We start from the raw sequence: 22,398 nt of genomic DNA, 5'->3' as shown, positions 1-22,398 counted from the left end.
ACCTCCGCCAGCCTGGCTTCGGCTGCTGCCTTGGCATCCTTCAGCTCTTGGTCATGCTGAAGCGCGGCCTGGATAGCCTGCTCCTTGAGCTCCCTGTAGGCGGTCTTCTGGGCGTCCAGTGCCTCGCGGTGCTCCTTGATGAGCTGCTCCTTTTCACCTGGGTACCGGAAAGAAAAGTGTTAGAAAAATTGCCCGCAAAAGCACAAGTTAACCGAAAAAGGAAAAGCGGTACCTTGGAGTACGGTGATCTGGGTCTTGAGGGCTTCAATGGTAACCTCCGGGACAGCTGTTGAACAAAAAGTTCATAAGTATTAGAAAAGAAAACGTTCCGGTAAGAAGATGCCGGAGGGAAAATAGGAAACAAACCTTGGCAGTGGCTGTGGGCCTCAGCAAGGTCCCGATGCTCCCAGAGAAGCTCCTCGAAGAGTTGCTTCCCGGCATCCGCCGTGCTCTCTTCAAAGGAAGATAGTTGTAAGAAAGAGGCCGGTTCTCCATGCTTTTACCTAAGTTTCGCGCTAAGAGCTATGCTCTCAACACGAAACTCGGGGACTGGGAAGATAGACAAGATTCGGAAAGAAAGAAACCGGCAACAACAGGAAAATTGCAAAAAAGATTGGTGAAACTTACCACCACGTTGCTGGTGGCGTCATACCACGCACTGTCGAACTCCTTCACTGCGCGCTTGAGACGCATGAAGTGTTCCTCACTGGACCGAGGCCCAGCAGGGTCTAGCGCCGGAAGACGATCCTTCCCCAGGCCGTGGGTGGATGCGGATATATCCGCATCGTTCCATTTTTGGGCATAGGGGAGAAGGTGCCCCAGATCCCGACCCTCACGCTTTAGCTCAACGATCCGGCCCAGGAGGCCGGAAGGTTTTTCTTGGACCATAGCAGCGGCGGGGCTGACGTGCAGCACTAGAGGCTGCGGGCCGCCGGCTGAGGCGCTGCCCTCCACGGCCTTCCCTCGAGAAGCCCCCGGCTTGAGAAACTTGGTGATCTTGGGGGTCTCGGGCGGCGGCTTCGGCTTGGCCGCGGAAGGTCCTTGGCTTGGTGGCGGTGTTGGAGTGGCCCCGGTAGGCTCAAGAATAGGAGCTTCCGGGGGCGGTGTAGAGGAGGCCGGCGCGGAAGTATCCGGCGCGGCCTTGGTGGGGGAAGAGCTGGAGTGCTTCTTCTTCTTTCTCGGGGCGAGAGGAACCAGAGGTTCCGCCCGCCCGGCAGCTTCGTCGTCGGCGCCGGTGTTGCTGGCGCCGGTATCCAGGTTCTCAGGAGGGAAGGTGAGATCCTCCTCCGCGCGGTGATCAGGAGGTGTAACGGCCACGAGGATCCGGTGCGGCGCCATGAATGCTGGCGCAGAAGCCGAAGGGAAGTGACCTCTGACACTGGCGCGTCAGACACAGTGCGCATGTCACTGACAGGCACTGTACGCACGAGAAATTCTAGACTTCGCCGAGGAGGTGTTTAATGACTAAGTTGCCGGAGGATAAGATACCGGAAAATGCCTTGCAAAGAGAGAAAACATGAGTCCGGGCAAAGATGCCGGATCTAAGCTAAGCGCCGGATAGATTAAACCGGTATCCAAAGACGTGAGAACCTGGCATGGTCTGTTGGATAGAATCCGCCAGACTATACCAGCTTCGGGGACTAATGTTGGGGGGATGACCCCCGGTATGCCAAAGGCATGCCAAACCGGATGGTTTGAGCCATCAAGATACCGGTTTAATGTTCATACCGAAGCACAAAGATAAGAGTTTGGCTAAGTAAAGCTAAGCCGGTATCCCCAAGAGGGGTATACCGGAACTGGGTAAAGAAGACACCGGGCTACCGAAAAGAAGAGCATGTCGTCAGGACTGGTCAAAGATTCTCTTCAGAGCTAGAGGACAAGGATGAGCTAAGCAAAGTGGCTTTAAACGAAGGCCTGACGATAAAGAGGAGGATGACGATGAAAGAAGCCGGAGGACGTCAGCCTCCCTGATTAAAGAAGACCCCGATGTCATCTATGATTAAAGTAACTTTGTAAAGTAGTTTGTCTAGTCAAAGATGCCATTAGGGTTTCTTGCCCTGTAAGCCACTCTCTCCCATATATAAGGAGAGGGGGTAGCCCTCTCCTCCGGGCGAAGGGCGAGGTGACGAGGTATGTACGTACGCATAAGTGAGCACTTGTTCTGAGAAACTTGTAACCTGTGGAGATCAATAAAGAAGATGATCTAGAGCGAGTTCTTCCTTATGTCTTTCTTCTTCAACCTCTAGCCTTGGCTAAGTTCTTGAGGAAACCATCCGGAAGTTCATCCCATCTAATCACAAACCCTCCCCTGAATCCTCTAGCGTCCATTCGGCCCCAACTTAAGCCATCCTATGGCATCTGTCTGTTCACCACGACGACAGGAAATAGGGCGGGTAGCCCAGGTAGCACTCGCGTAGTGCCATGAACAGAGAGATCTGCTGGACGATGTGGGGGGCGAGGTCGGAGATCTTGATGTTGTAGAAGGCGAGGAGGTGGCGCAGAAAGGAGGAGGTCGGCACCGCGAAGCCGCGATCGAGGAAGCTCATGAAGATCCCGAACTCCCCCGTCTGCGGCAGGGGCTTCGTCTTGTTTGCCGCCGGTACCCGCCACCTTTCACGGTTTAACTCCGGGATGATGCCCGCGAAGATATACAGAATGAGCACCTCCTTGGTCACCTTGGACCTCGTCCATCCTTTTGCCGGCATCGCAACTGTTAGAGGTCAAGCTGGAGAAGCTTGGAGGTTGCAAGCAAGAGTGAAGAAGAAGAAGAAATGGGGCGGAGTGACCCTTACTAGGTCACGGATGGGCATTTATACTACCTCACTTGCCCCAGATAAGGAAGGATATCCGCTGTTCAACGCCACCCCGGAATCGACGCCCGGAGATCAACAGCCAAGATTCGCGGCGGAGTTAGCTACGTGGCCATTAACTAGCCGTTACCCGTCACATCAAGCCCAACGGTCAACTGCGGCGCAACGGCTTGCGCCTCGGCCAACATGAAGCTAGCCATTGAAATCGCCACGTGTGTCCGCTGGACGACTCACGTCGACTGGCATACGCCGACTGGACAACTCCGAATAGCTCATTATGACTAATGATTGGGGTCTTGTTTATTTCTTCTGTTTCAAGAGCTCGCCGCCGATTCGCCTTGATCCATCACCAAGCCTCTCCGCGCCTTGCCTCAAGCTCATGTCGAATCTAGGACGCGCTCAGGGACTACTGATGGGGATATGCCCAAGGGGGTGTACCATTAGTCTCACTCGCCGCAGGAGAGAAGGCGCAAGAATAGATCCAGTCGGCCATGGAGACTTGGCCTAAAATCCTGGTGCGACTGGGCCTAAACCTCTAGAGTGGTGACTAGACCGAAGGCCCAGGCGCCTGAAGACTTAGTTTACTTGAGCGCGGGATAACAGATCTCGGGTTTACAACAACTGATATGATTCGGACTTATCCGCATGTAACCCTAGATCGGGAGTGCCTATATAAACTCCCGAGCTAGGGCCTAGATGACACAATCCGAGATCGCATCTCACCTCCATAGCTCTCGGTGCTCTACCGACTAAGCCCCGCCATTGTAAATCTCCACTGAGTAATAGATCTAGCAGGACGTAGGCCTTTTACTCTCCGGAGGGGCTGAACCTGGGTAAAACCTTGCGTCTTGTGCACCTCGCTCCGTAGATGGCTTCGTCACCTTGCCTCCGCATCAACAAAGTGCTGCAACCGGTAGCACCTGCCATGGTCATATCCATGACACCTTGTCCCACGGTGTGAAGGTGACAGTGTGCACACCGTATGTGTCTCTTAGAATAAACTTTACAGAAATACTTATAAATTTTGGTGTTTATTAGTACTATCTTTGGATGCTCAAAGTGATAGACCGGGGTGTCCCTAGATTTGGAACGCGACTTTAAGGAGTGCTTTTGTAGCCCTACACGGTGAATTGGTGTTCGTTATCCAACCGGAGAGTGGTTCAGAGTAGCCTAGTGAAGAGATGATATTTATGTATTCAGTTATGATATCATTGTTGAGAGTGTCCACTAGTGAAAGTATGATCCCTAGGCCTTGTTTCTAAACATTGAAACACCGTTACAACCAGTTCTGCTACATGTTTGTTTGCTGCCATTTTTATTTCAGATTGCAATTACCACTCATAATCATCCATATTACTTGTATTTCACTAATCACTTCGCCGAACTAGTGCACATATACACCTGACAAGTGTATTGGGTGTGTTGGGGACACAAGAGACTTCTTGTATCGTAATTGCAAGGTTGCTTGAGAAGGATATCTTTGACCTCTACCTCCTGAGTTCAATAAACCTTGGGTGATTCACCTAAGGGAAACTTGTTGCTGTTCTACAAACCTATGCACTTGGAGGCCCAACATTGTCTACAAGAATAGAAGCGTGCGTAGACATCAAGCTCCTTTCTGGCGCCATTGCCGGGGAGGTAAGGTAAAAGGTACTCATATCCTCTGGCTACTAAGCTATCTTCTAGTTGCTGGTAAGTGCTCGAAGTTATTTCCTTTAGAATCTACAATTATATATTTTTGTTTCTTGTTTTTATTTTCACTAGTTAGGCTTAATGGAAAACAACAACAAAAATTAAAAACTATGGAAGTTTATCTGCATGCTAATAACAATGTTAGTAGTATGAATTTTTTGAACACCATTATTGCTAATGCTATGGAAAAGTCTAAGCTTGGGGAAGCTAGTTTTTATGAAAATGATATTTTTAGTTCCCCAGCTTTTGAGGAGAAAATTTGCTATGATGATACTATGCCTCCAATATATGATGATTACAATGATGATTATGTTATTTTCAGTCCACCTACTATTGAGGAGAAAATTAGTTATGATTACAATATGTCTCCTATATTTGATGATTATGGTGATGAGAATATAATGATAGCTATTTTGTTGAATTTGCTCCCACTACAATTAATAAGAATGACTATGCTTATGTGGGGAGCAATAATTATTTTATGCACGTGGCTCATGATAAGAATGTTTTATGTGATAGTTATATTGTTAATTTTATTCATGATGATACTGAATGTTATTATGAGAGAGGGAAACATGGTTTTATGTATTTCAACAATACTAAGTTTCACCTCTTTATGTTGAAAATTTTGAAGTTGCAATTGTTTTGCTTTTCTATGCTTGTTGCTTTGTGCTTTCATGACTTATTTCTTTACAAGATTATTTTTCATAGGAAGTGGTTTATACTTAAATTTGTTTTATATTTGCTTATTGATGCTCTCTTTTACTTCAGTTCATATTTCTTATGTGAGCATCTTCTCAGACTACCGTGCCTAGCTGAAAGGCGTTAAAGAAAAGCACTCTTGGAAGATAACCCATGTTTTATTTCTACAATTTTTCTTTTTTTGAGTCTTGGAAACTGTTACCTATGTAATAACCTCTCCTTATCCTTTTTATTTCATTTTTGTGCCAAGGATAGCCTCTAATAGGAAGAAGGTAAGATTTGGGGAAATTTTTGTCCTGAAACAGATTCTATGTTGTCACCAAAAAAATTTGTATTCCCAACCAGAACGTCATATCGATCTGATAATTTTTTAGAATATTCCCCAGGTTGTTATATAACTTCCGTTACTTTTGCACTATTCGATTTGAGAAACAGAGGATTTTCTAAAAAAATCGATCTTTACCTATTGTTCTGTTTTGACAGATTTCTGCCACTATTTGCATTTGCCTCTTAATCTTTTTCTTTTTGAGTTCTTTTGAGAGAAACAGCTTTTTGAAGAAGTTGCTACAGTAGCTAATAGTTTAATGGATGTTTGACTTGTGTTAGAACCGAACCAAAGTGGATTTGTTATTTTGATTGCACTAATGTTGCTAATGAAAATTGTGTGAAGTTTTGTATGAAGGAAGTTTTCAAGTGTAGGGAGAGAAGAATGATGTGATGAGATGAAGGATGGACAAAAGCTCAATCTTGGGGATTCCCATGTAATCCCCAAAAAATATCCAAGAGGTACATGCGTCAAAGCTTGGGGATGCCCAAGGCATCCTCTTTTTCATCAACAAATATATCAAGTCATCTTTCAAGGCGCTATATTTTTATTGCTTCATATGCTATGTGTTGTTCTTGGAGCATCTTTATTTTTGTTTTTAGTTTAGTTTTGTTTTGCTTGCTGTAGCATATGGTTGGATCCCAGCATATTTTTGTTGGAGAATGACACACTCCGTTTTCATTGCATAGAACACTCTAGTTTCCACTCTTATTGTTCTGCGAGTGTTCTCTTTTGCTAGTACTGCGTTTAGCTCTGGTTTTCCACTCGTATTTTGTTCAGAGCTTGTTCGTTTTCTTTAGTTAGGTACGATTATCTCTCTGTTCTTTATTTATTATTATCTATGAGAGTTGTTTCAAATAAATTGATTGGTGTTGGAGACGAGTAAAATGTTTCATGCTTATAGTGGTGCAAAAGGAAGCTTGTTTAGACTAAAGCTTAGACTCTAGCATGTCATGTCAGATCTTATTTTAATTATATGCTTAGTAGTTATTGTTGTATCATGACTTGTCTCAAATAGCTGAGAGTGCTTAATGTGTCATTGAAAGAATCATGTGTTGTTTCCATCATACAAAAGCATAATATTGTGGTATTCTCCTTTGATGCTTTATTGAGTTGACTTGGCACATGCTTATATCATGTTATGATTACAAACCAGTCACCTTAAGCCTCTAAGATCATTTAGTTTTAGACTTGTAATATCACTTTATGCTTTGATTAATAATGTTTTGTCGTAATGCATGATTATGATCATTATTGCTCTCTTAATTGGTCGCTCCCAGTCTTTTGCTAGCCTTCGCATGTACTGAGTATGAGGTCTACTCGTGCATCCAACTCTCAAAAACCAAAGTTGCCAATTGAGTCCATCATACCTTCCTATATGTGGTATTTCACCGCCACTCCAAATTGAATTGCTTGTGTGCTACCTTTAAACCTTCAAAAATTATTACATGTTTTGTGTTCCTGTTTTAGCTCATGAGGAAGTGTTGAATGTTTTATTGTCTCTTTCATGTTTTTTGGCTTCACACTTTGACTAGCATGCATAATGTGCTAGTCCTTAATATTGCAAAAATAGCAGGCAAGCGCGTGTCCATCCCACTAAAATATAAATTGAACCAATAACCAAAATCTCCTAACACTATGTACTTGAGAAATCATGAACTTAGCTTGTTCAAACAAAGGAGAAGAGGAACTTTATTGTTCTCTCTGTGGGAGCCGCTCTTGAAGCCATTAAACATGAAAGGATGATATATCATTTGATGCCATTCATTGACATAGACATACATACCTCTCGAAATAATTTTTAACATCTCTATTGTATTCAAAATAAAAGCTCTAGCTAGCACACGAGTAATCTTGCTACCCTCTGCGCAGGGCCTTTCTTTTATTTTTATGTTGAGTCTTCATCTTCTTACTTTATGCACCAATTAAGAGAGCATAGTTGTCATTCTGAGTATAGTGTGCATAGTTCCAAAATTTATTATTGATTGATTCATGATTATGTTATTGCTTGTTCTCAAACTACTTGTATCTAGTCACCCTTTGAATTTTAAAGGTGTCCTAGAATTTATGTTTTTCTATTCCATGAAGAACAAGTTGAATACCACTTTGCTATGTTTTCTATATGCTGAAAAACAAATAGTTGCTTTCAATGCACTATTATTCATGATCTTTTGTTTGAGTTACTTCTCATGTTGTAACATAGTTGCTAAGTTCTATTGTTAGAATTGTATCTATCATACCTATGTTTAGAGTACTTTAATCCCAGCTCACAATGCTTTTACAATAACTTGATCAAGATTATGTTAGCTGCATGTCACCTCAAAAATTATTTTTGTTACCACTTACCTACTCGAGGATGAGCAGGAGTTAATCTTGGGGACGCTGATACGTTGCAAACGTATCTATAATTTTCGATGATCCATGTTTGTTTTACACCAATTTCTATATGTTTCCTTTACACTTCGTGGCATTTTTATGCATTTTCTGGAACTAACCTATTGACAAGATGCCACAGTGCCAGTTCGTGTTTTCTGCTATTTTTGCATTTCAGAAAATTTGTACAGGAAATATTCTAGGAATTGGACGAAACGAAATCCAAAGTTCCTATTTTTCCCGACCCAAAGACGGAGTCCAATGCAGAAACGGAGGAGGGCGCCGAGGCGGCCACACCATACCTGGGCGTGGCCCCCTCGGGCACCCACTGACCTCGTCCATTCTCCTATAAATTGCCTCCCGACGCGAAAACCCTAAATAAACCAGCCTCTATCCACAAAAAGTTCTGTAGCTCCGCCGCCATCGAAGACAAGTTTCGGGGGATAGAAGTCTCTGTTTCGGCACCTTGCAGGACGGGGAATTTCCCCCGGAGCCATCTCCATCGACTCCACCGCCATCTTCATCGTTGTTGCTGACTCCCATGATGACGAGGGAGTAGTTCTCCCCCGAGGCTGAGGGCTTTACCGGTAGCTATTAGGTCTATCTCTCCCGCATGGTATGATCTTTATGTGATCATGAGCTTTGTAATCTAGTTGAATAAGTAGATGTTATTCTTCATCTATTAAACTACTCAAGTGGTTTTATTATGTGATCCCCGGAGCCACCTTGTTCCACGTTGTGAAGGTGGCAGTGTGCACACCGTGTGTGTCTCTTAGACTAAACTTTACATAAATACTTATAAATTGTGGTGTTTATTAGTACTATCTTTGGATGCTCAAAGTGACAGAGCGGGGTGTTCCTAGGTTCAGAACACGACTTTAAGGAGTGCTTTTTAGCCCTACGCGGTGAATTGGTGTTCTTTATCCAACCGGAGAGTGGTTCAGAGTAGCATAGTGAAGAGATGCTATTTATGTGTTCAATTATGATATCATTGTTGAGAGTGTCCACTAGTGAAAGTATGATCCCTAGGCCTTGTTTCTAAACATTGAAACACCGTTACAACCAGTTCTGCTACATATTTGTTTGCTGCTATTTTTATTTCAGATTGCAATTACCACTCATAATCATCCATATTACTTGTATTTCACTATCTCTTCGCCGAACTAGTGCACGTATACACCTGACAAGTGTATTGAGTGTGTTGGGGACACAAATTCTTCTTGTATCGTAATTGCAGGGTTGCTTGAGAGGGATATCTTTGACCTCTACCTCCCTGAGTTCGATATACCTTGGGTGATTCACTTAAGGGAAACTTGCTGCTGTTCTACAAACCTCTGCACTAGGAGGCCCAACACTGTCACAAGAATAGAAGTGTGCGTAGACATCACCGGAACATGTGTTCGTCGAACAACAAATTGGTGAGGTGGAAGTAGTCTTTGTAGAGCCGGCCATGCCCACCGACTCGGTTGTGCGGAAAGTTGGCCAAGCGGCCCTTCTTCGAGCCCGATACACGAGCATCTGCTTGGCATGGTGGTCGTGGAGGATGGTGGCCACAGCTACCATCAGCTGCAACGTCTCGTCGGACTCCTCGTCGGAAGAGGCGTCTATGCATTCGCTCTGGAGCATCTCGAGCAACTACCTGATGTATCCGCGAGACACCAATAGTGGATCATGTAACAAGTCAAATTGGCGCAAAATGGCCGAAAATGACGTTTCAAAAGTTCGTCGGGATCATACCGCGCAATTGACTGTACAAGTCCTGGACATCGAGGCCGGTAGCTGCTTGGCGCAGATGCGCGGCCAACAAGGACGCGAGCGAAGCGGGTAGTCCTCTCCACTAGTCCAACTCTGAGCCTGTACTCCGGCGAGGTGTGCCACCAAGAACCCTGGGCCACTACGGCGGGGTGGCGGCGTCACCCTCGGGCTGCAAAGGAGGGGATGTGGACGCGAATGAAGGCATTCTAAGTTGATGTCCCTGATGTGCAGGGCCGCATAGGAATACAAGGTCATGCGGTACGTCCGCACAATGTCCACGCTGATGTATTCACTGGGCAAATATGGGCCGCGTTTGCATCCTCGCGGACAGGCCGGTCATTTTCGTCGGGGCGCTAGTCTAGGGTGCAAACCCATTCTCAGTCAGCGCAGACCCAGCTATAGCCTTTCATAGCTTCTAAAATCACCGCGGCTAAAGGCAATAGCCCGCTATTTTAAACTATGATTTTTCCTTTTTTGATCCATATGATAATTTTTATTGCAGTATACTAATTAGCCCATTCGAGTGTTACTTGATTAGTTGAACACTGTGGCTGATTTATGAAACAATCATGTGGTGAACTAGTATCACTTGAAGCTGAAAGGTGTTTCATTGCTGATACATTCCATGAAATAACCACCCACAAGCTATCCCATTTCACAAAGCTATATAGGTTTAACATCATACTGGTTACTGAACATATGTGTGTTACTCTTACAGTTTTGAACATTTTCGAAATCAGTTATGAATACACAGACCCACCATGTGTAGACATAGATTTTTACACATGTATATCCATATGTACACAGTACACAGCATCCTAGATCTGCATAAATTATATATGTAACTAAATATCTGAAACTAGCTGCCTAACTCACCACATGGACTATCAATAAATCATGCACCTGAAAATAATATGAGCTAAAGGGTACTCATTCACACTGTACAGGCTCAAAACCACATAACATGCAGTTGAGCATCACTATCACAGGTGTTATGCCGAAGGACAACAGGACAAGTATATCTGTGCAGCTCTTGACTTACTTAACTCAATGTAGCTAGCCTCCTACATCATTAAGGGATATCTTACTTACACAAGTTAGTTGGACATAACACAGGTGGTAGTTGAATGCCCCATGAAAAGGTAACCGAGATATGTTACCTTGCAATGGAGAAAAGGAACATATGTGACTGGAAATCTAAACTTGAATAGAAAAAGACTATACAAATACTTCATGCATATCTCGTCCACAACAGCTGTGCAATCCGTTAACCTTTCTCTAAAGGATAGCTCATCTCAAGACAATATATGCAAGACGCAAGTCGAAAATGGTGAATGGAACCTGGGTGCGCGCGCACCCATTTACGAAAAGTTCAAAAAAATGCTATTTAGTCGAGACGCAAGTAAAATATTTTAGTACTAACAGTTTACCTTCTACCCTGTGAAAGTTTCTTCAGTTTTGCCGATTTACACTTGTTGGACTTTAATTTGAAAAAAAAATTACAGCACATGAGATCTAATATTAAAAAAAATTACAGAAATTTATGAACCTACCATACCCTATCGCTGTGCAATTGGATCAGTGATCGGTGTAACAACTCAAGTCATCAACTCACCAGTCCACACTGGTCAAGTGGGCTCTGAACCACATGCCCAGCCCAGCCCGCAGGTCCATCTTTAAGTGTGCAACCATCGACACTTTTCGACCCGGTCTACATCTCAGCAATGCTGAACAAGCAGGTACCAGCCGTCACTTACAATGTCAGCCCTGTAACTAAGCTCATACCACCGATCAGGACTGTCCGGCTGACCCGAAACCGAGATGAGGACCGGAGGAGGATGGAGCAGTCACTGAGGCTGGGGGATTTGGTGGTCTGCCCTGAGGGGACCACATGCTGGGAGCCATACCTGCTTCGCTTCAGCCATCTGTTTGCCGAGCTCTTTGATGAGGTTTATCCGGTCGCACTGGTGAACTGGTCCAGCATGTTCCACGGTACCTCCACCGACAAGTCCAAGTATCTAGACCACTTCTACTTTTTCATGAACCCACGCCCGGCTTATGATGTTCAGTTCATGGACAAGATGCCAACCAAGATGGTGATCGATGGGAAGAGATGCGAGAGTTACGAGGTGGCCAACTTCGTGCAGGGTGAGATTGGTAGGATTCTTGGGTTTCAATCCACCAAGCTCACCCGTAAGGAAAAATACTTGAGGCTGGCAGGAAATGAAGGGTTTGCTGATACAAAGGAGTAAAGTCTCAAAATTTTACACTCGCAAAAGTCTCTAAATTGTAAACATAACACATTGATGGCTGTTGATCGCAACATAACATATGTTTGTAATATATAACATTTAAGATTTTTATAGCTTGCTTTTAAGTTATGCACATGTGACTTTGGTAGCTCAGTTAAGATCATTGCATGCTATTAGTGCGGTATGAGTGTATGACCACATTTTTTGGATCATTCAGAAAACTGTGAATGTACAAAAATCAGAAGCATACGTCAGTATACTTGTTATGCGTTGATCAGTTGTTCCTGCATAAGTTTGACAAATGCAAATCATTTATGCATCCCTAGAATTACAATATGATATAGTGACAGGTAAATATTAATAGCCTAAAAGAGCAGTGCTAAACATAGAGAACATTACATAGGTATGGAAGAAATGGAACTTCAAATTCAAACTGTTTCTAGAGCAGCCATACCTACTGAACAACTCATCCTTGTGGTTTCCATGCGACCAGCAGCCACTGGAGAAGTGCAGCGACCAGAGCGAGTGCTGCTTTCTTTCATATTTCGTTGATTATTAAAGTTATCAAGATAATAAACAAATACTGAATGTTAAATCTGACATCAATTTCGATGCCAATTCAGGACAACCTAAATAAGCTCAGTCCTCGAATTTTTCGCTCCAGCATTAATACTTGAATCTTTATAACAAAACAAGCATTGAGCCCGGGCGTTGCCACGAAAAAATACACAAAAACACAAGGAGTTAGGCAATGGCCATGAGGATTTTTGGAAGAGACTTGGTGTCATGGAACCATTCTGCCGTGTGGCTCCAGTAAAAAAAGGGTTGGTTTCTATGAGAGTAAAAGTGTATATATTTATGTGTGTGTTGCAAAAACTATTGGTCCTACGTATGAGTATAACATGTATGGATGGTTGTAATTGTTTATTCAAGGCCTTTTAAGATGTTGGTACCACCTATATTATATAACAGTGATGGAAGAGTAAACTCACCACCATCTCCAACCTTGATGAGGAACCCTAGGTCTAACTAAGTTAGCCCTGTACAGTTTTTTCTCTCTTCCTTTTTGCTTTCTCTTCTTTTTGTTTTTGGTAGCTTTGCTACTCTTGTATGCTCCCGTCTTCTCGACGGCTTCTTCTAATATATAATGACGCATGCTTTGGCATGTGTTCGAGAAAAAAAATATGATAAGGCAAAATGTACATGTTGCCTAGGTGCAAGTGAGGAAGTCATAAAAATAGAAAAGTAAATTTTGGTATAAAGATAATTCTGTGTGTTTCTTACACAACTACTTCAATTTTTTTTGCTTAAGCTGAAATGTACCTGTGCAAGGTTTTCTATAAGATCATCCACTATGTTGAACCGATTCGGAGGAAATATGGCAGGCCTTGGAATCTCTCTTGTTTCATTCCAATGTTAAAATCGGTTTTTATATTGGCCCATGATTAATAAATACATGCATTCAGCCTTTTGCCGCTTCTTCTGTTTCCAAACAATCTCTTACTGTTCTTCTCTTCCATGTGCGCAAAGTTTCGCTGCCCAACGATTTTTAAAAGATTCCATCCGGCATTCAAACCGACTTTCCACCCGTGTGGATGGTCTAACTTAAGTTCACACTTCACAGTAGCTTGGCTCTGAACAGGTACTATCAGCATCACAACCTGCAGCATTCATTTATCATATGTTTTGCTCCAACTAATGATTGTCCAAGCACAAACTGATCATGTGATTCTGAAAAATCCTGGGAGAAATCAGCTCTAGCGCCATGCATGTGTCGAGCCAAGATCTGCAATACCTCATCTGCCAAACTAACTTGACAGCTGCTACTGTCAGCTGTGTTAAAGCTATACATCTTATCGTTTACGTCTATCCAGCTCATTCCAGCTTCCTTCTTGTTCCCTATGCCTCTCAACAGCCTCCTCGTGACAGCATACTCACCCCATTTGTTACCTGCAGCATATATATTCGCAAGTAGGATGTAAGTCTTTGCTCCATCAGGATTGACCTCGATGATCCTTCTTGCAACCAATCTGCCCAGCTCCACATTCTTATGCATCTTGCAGGCACCAAGCAATGCTCCCCAAATAGATTCATCAGGAGCAAATGGCATTCTATTGATAAGGTCAAATGCTTCTCTCAGCCTCCCTGCCCGTGCAAGGAGATTGATGACACACCCATAAACCTCTTTCTTAGGCTGCATCTTATACTCAGTTGTCATTGACCTGAAGAAGTTCCATCCTTCATCTACTAGACCAGCATGGCTGCAAGCACTTATCAGGGCCAGGAACACAACATGGTCAGGACACACCCCTGCATGGATCATGGAACTGAAATGCTGGATGGCCTCATTGGCGTACCCATTCATCCCATACCCACAAATCATTGCTGTCCATGATAATTTATCCTTGCAACCCATCCTGTTGAACATTCTCTTTGCATCTGCTATGCTCCCACACTTGGAGTACATGTCCACCAAGGCATTGCTCAACTGTAGGTCCTCACCATAGTTTCTCCGAAGGACAGCCCCATGGACCTGCTTCCCAAGTCTCAGAGCTGCAAGACCAGCACAGGACGATGTAATACTAGTCAGGGTGAAACAATTTGGCTGAAGATTCATGCCAGAAAAAAGCTGCAAGGCCATTAGTGGATTGCATTGGCTATACCCAGCAATCAAGGTATTCCAGGTGACCGAATTCTTCTCAGGAATTTCGTCAAAAATCCTCCTTGCATCCAAAAGGTGTGCACAATTGCAGTACACGTGGATCAGAGCATTGGCAACGGCAACGTTTGCACTGAGAGCTTTCTTTAAGGACAGTAGATGAAGCTGCTGTCCGATACGTAAGTTGGCTATGGAAACACATGCATGTAGTGCAATAGAGCAAGTAAATGGGCTAAGCTCAACACCAACCTGCACCATAGAAAAAGCAGATGATGGGCCATGAGAACAAATGTGCGCAGAAATTCAAGCACAAGCAAAACTGACAAACATTAGCATATGGTGTGCTCTTTTAACATTTACTAGGCATAACAAGAGAAAATGGCCTAATAACATGTTTTGCTACTACTGCCAATGGTTACTATGTTATCATTCACACGAACTCAGCTAATACTGAGATCCAAAACAAAGCGTCAACTCGAAGAGTACCTAAATCATAAAATGAACTCCACAGTGATCCAAAGTTTAGACTTTAGAAACCTCCGGTATCATTTGGGGCATTCGTAGAGTTCTAACGGAGTAAAGGTAACATTACGGCATTCTTTTGTAGTTAGATGTTACAGGATAGCATACTTCATAACGAATCCAGAAATACCAACTTGATGTGGCAAATCCAGGTAGGCGTTTGACCAATTTCATGTTGTTTGAACCATTTCAACAATGAATATCATAGATTTGAGTTCATCAAATTATACCCATAGAGTTTCCGCCACAAAAAAAACATTCTCCGTACAGAGTACCGAAACACTGAGATACGAAATGGTACAGAGCAGAGCAGATAAGAAATACAAGACCGTTACAACAGTCACTTAGTCAGAGATGTCTCACCTGAATCATTGTTCGGAATAACTGTAGCCCCACGTGCTCCTGTCTCCACCGGGCATACCCGGCGATCATCGACGTCCACGATGCATCCGTGCGCGCACTCCCCAACGCATCAAACAGCGCTCTCGCGTCCGCCACGCCCTCTCGGCGGGAGGCGTAGGCATCAATGAGCGCGTTGACGACGTAGGGCATGCGATCCACGCCCCGCTGCACCGCGACAGCGTGCAGCGATGATGGGTCGCAGCCGCCAGCCGCACACGTGCTGCCGCCGCGGCACGCGGTCAGGACGCTGGACAGCGTGAACTCGTTGGGGCCGACGCCCGCCGCGAGCATGCCGCGGAAGAGGTCCAGCGCGTCGCCGTGGCAGCCGTTGGAGGCGTAGCCGGAGAGCATGGCCGTCCACGCCACGACGTCCCGGTCGCGCATTTCGTCGAACACGGCGCGGGCTTGGCGCAGCGCGCCGCCCGCGCACAGGGACTTGATAAGAGTGGTCGCGTGCTTCTGGGACATTTGGTTTTGCTTAGCAGGTTTCTTGGTTTGTTTCAACGTCGTGGTCGATACGGTGCCGCCGCGCCGTTGTTCCGGATCCCGCCGCCGAGCGGGGCCTGGCAGAGGTCCTAGCCGTGGAAGAGCAGGGGCGGCGGGGTCTTTGAGGTAGGGGTGGAGGAAGAAGGGCAGTACTCGCGCCGCGGTAGAGGTGGAGGTGGAGGCGCAGAGGAGGAGGAGGCCGGCAAGGGGGAGGAAGGAGCAGCGAGGCCGGAGCTCCAGGCAGCGTTCGCCTAGCGGTGCGGTGGAGTAGCGTCGGAAACCTCTCAAGAACAGCACCTTCTCTTAGAACTTTTTTCTGCGACTTCTCTTTGGACGGAGATTTGTGCAGTGATCTCGTTTTCTAAAAAAAATGAAATGCTATATTTTTTAGTTTTAAAAAGGTCTAAAAGAACCACGTATATATCCCACAAACGTGTAAAATATCAATTTCAAATACTTCATATTTTGATCTACACAAAAATGATAAAAATGTGGATCTGGATAATACATTTCAAATCTGCAGAACATACCAGATTTTGTTATTTTTGTTTAGCACAAAATAAATAAAAACTTGAGTTAAGATTTTGCATGATTGTGAGATGTATAACTGGTACTCGGGATTCAAAAGCACTTTCCGCTTCTCTTTGAGATACACTCTAATTCTAGGGTTTGCATTCTTTTTTCGAGGGATTTTGGGGTTTGTATATTCTGATCATGGGGCCGGGCTATTTTGGACGGTTTGGAAGCACGAAGTCAGGCACGGGACCATAGCAGGGCATGACACGGCTAATCGGGCTGTGCTAGGCATGAAGCCCGCAACAGGGCAGTCACCACACAACTTCCGGTTGTAGCCATGCTTAAGCAGTCTTTCGAGCCGCAAGATAATGCACGAAAAGTTTTTTTTTACGGGATAGGTCCCGAAGAACCTAGATGATGCATTGAAATAAAGCGGTGGAGTTACAGTTTAGATAGAGGATCTCAAAGAAAAAATAAATTTGTTTGTGCCGTGCCTTTTTCAGTTCAGGGCATGGGCTGGCTTCAGGTCGCATCAGGATATGTCTTACACTGTGCTTGTCAACGCCGTGTTGGCCAGCCAGATTGCCAGAATTCTCAGTCTTAAGTCTTGGTAGCCAAATAAAATGTAACCACCAAAAAATGTAGAAAAATGCAATTTCACGTGTTTACCAAAAATATTTGAACTGTGTTGCACTTTTCTCGGACTTAAAGAAACTTCAGTCTACTAAGACATAGCAAAATCATTAATTCTAGTGCAAAAACATGCATTCCGCTGCCCTGAAGAAAAAAGAACAAATCTATATTTATTTCATGGACACAAAAAGCATGTTTTATAAAGAAATTAATGGGTACATGATCTAAAAAAAAGGGTATATATTATGAGTATATGTACATGAGTGATTTTTTGGAATTCTTTTACGCTCTAAAGCATGCCTTTTCATTTTCCTAAAGTTTAATATTCTTTTCACTAGCAACTCTGTGATGATCATCAACTTCGGGCTATGTTGTAGCTATACATTTGCTAGATGATACTGATGGACTGATGGTACAAGGAAAAAGTGCGTAGAGGCGTAGGGCCAATGTCAATGCTTCTTCTAAGAGCAGAGAGAACGTATGATCTGATGGATAATCTCTGAAGCCGGCATTTGATGATCCGGTTACGGAAACTGAATGAGTGTCATCCACTCTCAGGTAATAACTGAATAACATCCAACAGGTTCAGGTAATATCCATCCAAGAATTGCTTTCCTTGCTCAACTTTACAGTGATAGCTCGCTGCCAGGCAGAAACACAGGTAGATACACAAAAGATGCATGTTTATAAATACATGAGTACAATTTTACATGAAAAATAATTAAAAGACTATCACATGACCAATCACCATAACATATTTTGTTCCCATGGCATGGTGACAATCTCAAACACAACAAACATATGTCTGCCACCTGTAAGTTATTCCATCCTGTTGAGATACATATCTTGTATATCTGGATGTGTATCCTCTGTAGTTATTGTATAGCGATACATATCCTTGTATTTACTATTGGGTCCGCCTCCTTCCTTGTATAGTCGAGGACGTGGCCTATATATGTACCGCCATATGCATCCGATCAATACATCGAGCATTGCATCTCCTTCTACATGGTATCAGACACCTCCTAGATCCTAAACCCTAGCCGCGCGCCGCCTCTCCTCCCCGTGCGCCGCACCCCCTCCCCCAACCCCTAAACCCTAGCAGCGCCGCCTCTCCTCCCTCTCCCGGGCCGCGCGCCGCCTCCCCTTCCTCATCATGTCAACCCCTAGCTCCAACCCCTTCGCCGACTCCTCCATCCCCGACCCCGGCCAGCTTCGCGCCGTCGCCATCACCGACCATGTCCCCGTCAAGCTGTCCACCACCGCCGCCAACTACCTCGCCTGGAAGACATACTTCTACCTCCTCTTCCGCGAGTACAACCTGCGCGATCACATCGACGGCACCGCCGACCTCCTCGCCTGCGACGCCGACTGGCTGGCCATCGACGCCACCATCATCCGCCGGCTCTTCCTCACCGTCTCGCCGGACATCTTCAAGACCGTCGTTCGGGAAGGCGATGATGCCCGCACGGTGTGGGGAAAGATCAACGGCCTCTTCACCAATAACAAGCTCCAACGTGTTGTCTTTTTGCAGCAGGAATTCTTCGGCACACCCCGGGCGATCAAACGTTGGACGCCTACTGCCCGCGCCTCAAGGCAATCTCCGACGAGCTCCGGGACCTTGGGTTCCGGATTGGCGACGAGCTCCTCCTCTCCACCCTCACCGCCGGCCTCGGCGAGGACCTCGGCAACGCCGCCTCCAACCTCACCCTCATGACCAACCCTACGTTCGAGCGGGCGGTCGACTACCTCCGGCCGGAGGAACGCCGGGCCGAAGGGTGTGCGCACCGGGCGGTCCACACCGCTCTATGGGCAAGCGGCAACGGCGTTCTTCCTCATGGCGGAGGAGCTCCACCGGCGCCCACCCCCGCCCCTCCACACTCGCGCCTCAGCCGCAACAGCACCAAGGAGGAGGGGCGGTGGCCGCGGCCGTCGCCGTGGCCGTGGTGGTGGCCGTGGCGGTGGCCACAACGGCGGCCCCGGCATCGTCGGTCCGCGCCCGGGTACTCACACCCCACTCCGCCGTGGGCGGGCGGACACAACCCCGGACGGGGGTCGTGCACGCCTACACCATGCCCGTTCCGCGCCCCCCCCCGTCCCCGGCACCGTCGGCCCCCGTCCGCCGACGCACCGAGCCTTCCTCGCTGCGCCACCGCAGGCTCCCGCCGGCCTGCCCTACGCTCCCGTCTACGGCAGCATGATGCCGCAGGCCCCGACGGCCCACCGGGACCCCGCGCCGTACACCGCCCTTCGGCACGCCCCTCGCCGGGCGCTTACCCTGGCGGTGGAGACTGGTTCATGGACACCGGAGCCTCCGCACACATGGCTGCTCACCCGGGTAACCTTTCCACTTCATCTCCGACATCCACTTCCTCTCGCATCATCGTCGGTAACGGTGCTGGTCTTCCCATCTCCCATATTGGCTCCACTCCTTTTCCCTCTAATTCCACACCATTGTCTCTTAATAATGTCTTAGTTTAATCACATCTTGTTCAGAATTTAGTTTCCGTCAAAACTCTTTCTCGCGATAACTCTGTAACTGTGGAATTTGACGAGTTTGGTTTTTCTGTAAAGGACGCCCGTACCCGGATGGTTTTGCACCGCTGTGAGAGTCCCGGCGACCTGTACCCCGTTCAGCCGTCTCCCTCCACTCACGCTGCACCTCGGGCGCTCTCTGCCGGCGTCGACCTTTGGCACGCTCGTCTTGGCCATCCCAGCTCCACCTCGCTCCGCCAAATAATGAGAGGCTTTTCTTTTTCATGTAATAAAATGGCGGCTCACTCATGTGACGCTCTGCCGACTAGGCAAACATGTTCGGCTTCCTTTTAGTACTTCATCCACAGTTGCATCTCTTCCTTTTCAATTACTTCATAGTGATGTATGGACGTCCCCTATACCGAGTCATTCTGGTTTTCTTTATTATCTTGTTATTCTCGATGATTTTTCTCACTTTGTCCGGACTTTTCCTCTTCGTAAGAAATCCGATGTCGCTTCAACACTCACCGCCTTTTATTCTTATGTGTCTACACAGTTCGGTCGTCCCATCCTCGCCCTCCAAACCGACAACGGCAAGGAGTTCGACAACACCACCATCCGCACCCTCCTCTCCACCCACGGCACCATCTTCCGCCTAACTTGCCCATACACCTCCCAGCCAGAACGGCCGCGCCGAGCGCGTCCTACGCACCCTTAATGACTGCGTCCGTACCCTCTTGTTCCACGCCCACATGCCCCCTCGGTTCCGGCCGGACGCCCTCTCCACCGCCACCCTCCTAGTCAACCTACGCCCGTGTCGCCCTCGCTGGAATTACACACCACCTAACCTCCTGTTTGGCTCACCCCCTCATACGACGGTCTCCGCATTTTTGGTTGTCGTTGTTTCCCTAGTACCGCTGCCACCACCCCTCATAAACTCGCACCTCGCTCCATTCCGTGTGTTTTTCTCGGTTACCCGGCTAACACCAAAGGCTACCGTTGCTATGATCCGGTCTCTCACCGCGTCATCACATCCCGGCACGTGTACTTTGATGAACACTGTTTTCCCTTTGCACAGGAACAGGTGAGGACTTCTCCTCCCGCGACTGACAGTCCGCGGCGTCGTGGCCCTACCTTGGTGGAGGTCCCTGGCTCGGCAGCGCCTCCGCGTGCTCCCTCTACTACAGCTGCGACACCTTCCGTGACGCCCTCGAGCCCTGCCTCGGGCTCACACGTGGCGCCCTCGAGCCCCGCCTCGGGCGCCGCCGCCTCGCCCTCGACACCGCCCGCATCGCCCTCGAGCACTGCCTCGGGCACCGCCGTGTCATCTGCGCCCTCGACCGCGTCGCCCTCGAGCCCCAGCTCGGGCGATGCTTCGCCTCCGGCCCCGCCTCCGCCTCCTCCACCGCCGGCGACGGGCCCCCTCACGCGCGCCCGTGCGGGGATTCGCGTCCCGAGCACGCGGTACCCCTCGGACGAGTACGTCTGCACCGCGTCGACTTCCGCGGCTTCACCAGCCACGCCGTCGCCTATGCCCACCTCTGCCCGGGCTGCTCTCCGCGACCCGCGAGTGGTTTGCGGCCATGCATGATGAGTTCGACGCCCTGCAGCGGAACCGGACATGGACGCTTGTTCCCCGCCCCCTCACGCCAACGTCATCACCGGGAAGTGGGTCTTCAAGCACAAGTTCCATTCAGACGGTACCCTCGACCGCCACAAGGCGCGGTGGGTGGTTCGTGGTTTTCGCCAGCGCGTCGGCGTCGACTTCACCGACACCTTCGCCCCGGTTGTCAAGCCCGGGACGATCCGCACCGTTCTTCAGCTCGCGGTCTCCCGCGCATGGTCCGTGCATCAGATGGACGTCTCCAACGCCTTTCTTCATGGCCATCTCGAGGAGCAGGTCTTCCGCCGACAGCCCACCGGGTTCGTCGACGGCGCCCACCCCGACCATGTGTGCCTGCTCTCGCGCTCGTTATACGGGCTCAAGCAGGCCCCACGCGCCCGGTACCAGCGCATCGCAGCGTTTCTTCACCAACTCGGCTTCCGCTCCACCCGCTCCGATGCATCGCTGTTCGTGTACAACAACGGCGCCACCACCGCGTACCTGCTGCTCTACGTCGACGACATCATCTTAACCGCCAGCTCCACGGACCTACTGCGCCAGCTCACCGACCGTCTTCGCGCTGAGTTTGCCCTCAAGGACTTGGGGCCTCTGCACTACTTTCTCGGCATCGAGGTCGTACGTCGCACCGACGGCTTCTTCCTCCATCAGCGCAAGTACGCCCATGAGCTCGTGGACCGCGCCGGTATGCTTAATTGCAAACCCGCGGCCACGCCTGTCGACACGAAGTCCAAACTCTCCGCCACAGACGGTTCCTTGGCCATGGACGCGTCATCTTACCGCTCCATCGTCGGTGCCCTGCAGTACCTCACCCCGACTCGCCCCGAGCTGCGGTATGCTGTTCAGCCAGGTGTGCCTTCACATGCACGCTCCGCGGGATCCTCATTGGGCTGCGGTCAAGCGGATCCTCCGCTACATTCGTGGTACCATGGACTTCGGTCTCTCTCTCCACGCCTCCACCGCCACGGACATTGTCGCCTACTCGGACGCCGATTGGGCAGGCTGCCCCAACACGCGTCGCTCCACGTCTGGCTACTGCGTCTACTTCGGCCCTTCGCTCATCTCCTGGTCGTCTAAGCGACAGCCCACGGTATCTCGCTCCAGCGCCGAAGCGGAGTACCGGGCTGTTGCTAACGCGGTTGCTGAGGTCTCCTGGCTGCGGCAACTCCTCGTTG

At 47.7% G+C, this 22,398-nt stretch overlaps 1 pseudogene; it reads left to right on the top strand.

The window, feature by feature from the left end:
• The first annotated feature begins 9,352 nt into the window (after nt 1-9,352).
• Nucleotides 9,353-12,018, top strand: LOC124664815 (annotated as a pseudogene).
• Nucleotides 12,019-22,398: the final 10,380 nt, after the last annotated feature.

The sequence above is a fragment of the Lolium rigidum genome, chromosome 6 (genome assembly GCF_022539505.1).
Source record: "Lolium rigidum isolate FL_2022 chromosome 6, APGP_CSIRO_Lrig_0.1, whole genome shotgun sequence".
NCBI lineage: Eukaryota > Viridiplantae > Streptophyta > Magnoliopsida > Poales > Poaceae > Lolium > Lolium rigidum.
The sequence above is the reverse complement of the archived record's forward strand: the minus strand, read 5'-3'. Positions and strand labels throughout refer to the sequence as shown.